Source organism: Moschus berezovskii, chromosome 4, assembly GCF_049115385.1.
Source record: "Moschus berezovskii isolate FMDL1 chromosome 4, NW_MosBer_1.0, whole genome shotgun sequence".
Classification (NCBI taxonomy): Eukaryota; Metazoa; Chordata; class Mammalia; order Artiodactyla; family Moschidae; genus Moschus; species Moschus berezovskii.
This window is the reverse complement of record NC_142463.1, coordinates 94,931,341-94,936,660: the sequence shown is the minus strand read 5'-3', so window position 1 is coordinate 94,936,660 and position 5,320 is coordinate 94,931,341. Positions and strand designations below refer to the sequence as shown.

The following is a 5,320-nucleotide window of genomic DNA, read 5'->3' as shown; positions in this document are numbered from 1 at the left end:
TCACCCATGCTTTTCAATGAGTTTATCAGCTTTTGTCACAGCTTCTTCAATGGGTCGTACCATAACGAGGCCCTTTCCGGGAGATGGTCATATTCACCTGCCAAAATCTGCTGGTATCCTTTGATGATCTCCTTGGAGGTACCAGTTTCCGCATATGACAGGTAAAGACCTCGGCCCCCTGGACTGAGACAAGAAAAGCTGTATTTTCAATGCACAGGACACAGTTAACTTTTCTTCAGAAAGTTCATCCATACCCAAGATGGCAATGATGTTCTGGAGGGATTTGTAATCCTATAAATGGTAGCCCACTCCAGTATTCTTGCCTGGAGAATTCCATGTTCAGAGGAGCCTGGCAGGCTGTGGTTCATGGGGTCGCAAAGAGCTAGACACGACTGAGTGACTAAGACACATAGGATCATTTGCATGGAAACAATTAATAGTTGGGAATAATGTAAAATGCTTGCCACACTACCTGGAATATGTTGAGGTTTCAATAAATACTACCTATTACCATAATTGGGTTTCCCCAGTGACTCAGAAGTAAAGAATCCACCTGCAATGTGGGAGATCAGGTTTGATCCCTGGGTCAGGAAGATCTCCTGGAGAAGGAAATAGCAAACTACTCCAATATTCTTGCCTGGGAAATCCCATGGACAGGGGAGCCCAGTGGGCTACAATCCTTGGGGTCACAAAAGAGTTAGACATGACTTAGCAACTAAGCAGCAACAACAGGATCTTTTGCACCTCAGAGGCAACATCATAATCTCATTGCCAACAATGGGATCCATGATGCAAGAGGTGGAGTCCAGAGAATCCATAGCTGGATAGATGCCCAGCTCAGCAATAATATGGGTGCACGTCCACATGGGCAAAAGTAGTGGCAGGGCCAGGGCCAGTCAAGTCATCAGCAGGCATGTAGATAGCCTTAGAGATGTGATAGATCCCTGCGGTTATTCTTTCCTGCATGGTATCCATGTCAGTGGCCAGGGTAGGCTGATAACCCACTGCAGAAGGGCTTCTGCCCTATAAAGCCAATACCTCTGAGCCAGCCTGGGTGAAACAAAAGATCTTATCAATAAGCAACAATACATCTTGACCTTCTTGGTCTCTGAAGTATTCAGCTACAGTCAACATAGTCACAGTTGCCCAAACTTGAGCACCAGGCAGTTCATTCATTTGATCATATATCAGTGCTACCTTGGAGGTAGAATTTTTTAAGTTGATATCACCAGACTCAGTCATTTCATGGTATAAGTCATTATCCTCTTGCATCCTCTCACCAACACCAGCAAACACAGAGTACCCACCACAGGCTTAACAACGTTGTTGATTAACTCTATGATCGGTACTGTCTTGCCGATTCCAGCACCAGCAAAGTGCTCTGTTTTGCCAGCTTTGGCATAGGGAGCCAGCAGATCCACAATCTTAATACCAGTAACCAGAATTTCCTGCTCAAAACTCATCTCCATGAATTCGGGAGATTCAGCATGAATAGTAACAAATTATTTGGTTCTGATAGGACTGCTCTCATCAGAGGTTCTCCAGGGACATTCACAAATCTACCCAAGGTCTCAGGGCCGACAGGAATTTTGATTGATACACCAGAATCCAGGGCATACCAGCCTCTAACCATGCTTTCCATACCACCCATGGCAATGGTCCTTATTGTTCTCTCACTCAAAGACTGGGCCATCTCCAAAACCAGCTTGGTCTCCCTGCCTTGCACTTCCAGAGCATTTAGGATGGGTGGCAGCTCCTCACCAAGTTGGACATCTACCACTGCACCAATGACAGCCACCATGTGCTCAGTGGTGGCACATGCCTTTGGCAATGGACGTGTTTGATCAGCATAGTCTCTGACAGCCTGGAGCACTACTGAAGTGACCCTCAGAAAGAGCTGGGCTTGTGGCAGCAATGCTGAAGGGCTGAGTCCCCATAAAGACCCTAAGGCCCAGGTAGCAGCCACACAACCCATGAGTCCCAGCATAGTGGTGCCTGGGTGGAGACTACTTATCTATTAATTTCTATCTCTATAAATTTCCCTATTTTAGACATTTCAGATAAGTGAAATCATATAATATGTAGACTTTTGTGTCTGACTTTTTTCACTTAGTATGTTTTCAAGGCCCATCCATATTATAGCATGTATCAATGCTTCAATCCTTTTTATCACTGAATAACCCATTGTATGGCTATACTGCTTTGTATATCCACTGTATGGATGTATCATTTTGTTTATTCATTCAACAACTGATAGATACTTGCAACTTCTACTTTTGGTCTATTATTATAATGCCACTATGAACATTTGTGTATAAGTTTTTGTGTTGACATGTTTTCAGTTCTCCTGGATATTTGCTCTAAATGGTATTCCTACTTTCTCTGCTTCCTAGTCAATGCTTGCTATTATCTGTCTTTTTGATTGTAGCCATCATAGTGGATACAAAATGGTATCTCATTGTGATTTTGATTTTCATTTATCTAATGACTAATGATGTTGGAAAAGGCAGAGGAACCAGAGATCAAATTGCCAACATCCGCTGGATCATGGAGAAAGTAAGAGAGTTCCAGAAAAACATCTATTTCTGCTTCATTGACTATGCCAAAGCCTTTGACTGTGTGGATCACAATAAACTGTGGAACATTCTGAAAGAGATGGGAATACCAGACCACCTGACCTGCCTCTTGAGAAACCTGTATGCAGGTCAGGAAGCAACAGTTAGAACTAGACATGGAACAACAGACTGGTTCCAAATAGGAAAAGGAGTACGTCAAGGTTGTATATTGTCACCCTGCTTATTTAACTTATATGCAGAGTACATCATGAGGAATGCTGGGCTGGAAGAAGCACAAGCTGGAATCAAGATTGTCGGGAGAAATATCAATAACCTCAGACATGCAGATGACACCACCCTTATGGCAGAAAGTGAAGAGGAACTCAAAAGCCTCTTGATGAAAGTGAAAGAGGAGAGTGAAAAGGTTGACTTGAAGCTCAACATTCAGAAAACAAAGATCATGGCATCTGGTCCCATCACTTCATGGGAAATAGATGGGGAAACAGTGGAAATAGTGTCAGACTTTATTTTGGGGGGCTCCAAAATCACTGCAGATGCTGATTGCAGCCGTGCAATTAAAAGACGCTTACTCCTTGGAAGGAAAGTTATGACCAACCTAGACAGCATATTAAAAAGCAGAGACATTACTTTGCCAACAAAGGTCCGTCTAGTCAAGGCTATGGTTTTTCCCGTGCTCATGTATGGATGTGAAAGTTGGACTGTGAAGAAAGCTGATCGCCGAAGAATTGATGCTTTTGAACTGTGGTGTTGGAGAAGACTCCTGAGAGTCCGTTGTACTGCAAGGAGATCCAACCAGTCCATTCTAAAGGAGATCAATCCTGGGTATTCATTGGAAGGACTGATGCTGAAGCTGAAACTCCAATACCTTGGCCACCTCATGAGAAGAGTTGACTCACTGGAAAAGACTCTGGGAAGGATTGGGGGCGGGAGGAGAAGGGGACGACAGAGAATGAGATGGCTGGATGGCATCACTGACTCGATGGACATGAGTTTGAGTGAACTCCGGGAGTTGGTGATGGACAGGGAGGCCTGGCGTGCTGTGATTCATGGGGTCGCAAAGAGTCGGTCGGACTGAGCAACTGAACTGAATGATTTTGGACATCTTTTCATGAGCTTATTGCCCATTTGCACAATTCTTCCAGAGTAGTTTCTATTCATAAATTCATTTTTTATTGGAGTATTTGTCTTTTATCCTTGAATTATGTATTGTTTATAGACACTGAATACTAATCTCTTAGCAGATATATGATTTGCAAGTATTTTCTTTAATCCTCTGAGTTGTCTTTTACTTTCTTGATGGCATCCTTTGAAGTATGAAAATTTTAAATTTTGATGAAATCCAATGTTTTTTGTGTATGTTTGTGCTTTGGTGATCCTAAATAATGATTATATAATCCAAATCGCAAAAACTTCCACCTATGCTTCCTTTTATTGTTTTAGCTCTTACACTGAGGTCTATAATCCATTTCCACTTAATTCTGTATATGCTTTAAGGCAAGGGGATCAACTTCATTCATTCTATGTGAATATCTAGTTGTCTTAGCCCCCTTTGTGGAAGATAATTGTTTACACATTGAATGGTTTGGGCACTCTTGTTCTTTGACATAAATGTAAGAGTTTATTTCTCTTCCATCAGTTCTATTCCATGGATCAGTATGTCTTTCATTATGCCAAAATCACACTGTCTTGATTACTGTAGATATACAGAAAGTCTTCAGATCAGGAAGTATGAGTCTTCTAACTTTGTTCTTTTTAAAGATTGTTTTGGCTATTTTGGATCCATTGATTTCCATATAAATTTAGGAACAGATTGTTAATATCTGGGGGAAAAAAAGGCAGCTGAGATTTTAATAGAATATGTCACATCTGTAAATCAGTTTGGGGGAGTATTGCTCTCTTAACAACCTTAAATCTTCTGATCCATGAACATGGGATTGACCCGTTTATTTAGGTCTTTAATTTCTTTCAATAATGTTTTGTATTTTCCACTTTTTCTATTTCTTTGCAAACAAATGAAAGACTGGTGGAATTTATTTTTTAGTTAACACATGAGAAGATTTTTTCACATTTGTAAGATGGAATGAGTGAGGCAGAAAGACGGATGCAGAGGGAGACTAAGAGTGAAGCTAGAGCTATTATGGTGAATCTCAAGTTCAGTGCTTGGGGGTCTGGCAATGTCAAGGTAAAGTGAGACTGTATCAGTGCCACAAAGGCAGAGTGCAAACTTTAGGCTGCAAGTATCCAGCTCTGACAGTAGGAAACGGAGTGAGGCAAGGAAGGCCTTTTACACACTTCAAATATCCCTCATGGTTTGTCCTTTCAACAGTAATCTCTCAGGGGTATGTTAATATTTCCATGAACTTCTCTGTTCTGTAATCACCTGAATTCTGTCACTAATAATATGGGATGGGAATGTTTCCTCCAGTTCTTCATGACTTGCCAAGCTGCAAAAGGCCATTGATGCCAAAAGTCCTCATTTAATCAGCAAATACCAGTCCAGGAATGGCCCCCCTTTCACTTCAGTGTGCTCTGGCAAAGGCAAGGAAGACAAGAGTGACTGGGGAAAAAATAGCAGCAGGGACTCACTTGAGTCTGAAACTGAGTTGTGGGGGAAAAAAGAGAGAAATCCCCTTGGAAAGAATGGGAAAGAATACACATAAAAGATTTTATTGCTTATGACAAACTCCTGTTGCTCACATAAATTTTTCTAGAAAGCATGCTCATATGATAAATATGCAATATAT

The 5,320-nt window shown here is 41.5% G+C and overlaps 1 pseudogene; it reads right to left on the bottom strand.

Moving 5' to 3' along the window:
- Nucleotides 1-1,987, bottom strand: LOC129540409 (ATP synthase F(1) complex catalytic subunit beta, mitochondrial-like; annotated as a pseudogene).
- Nucleotides 1,988-5,320: the final 3,333 nt, after the last annotated feature.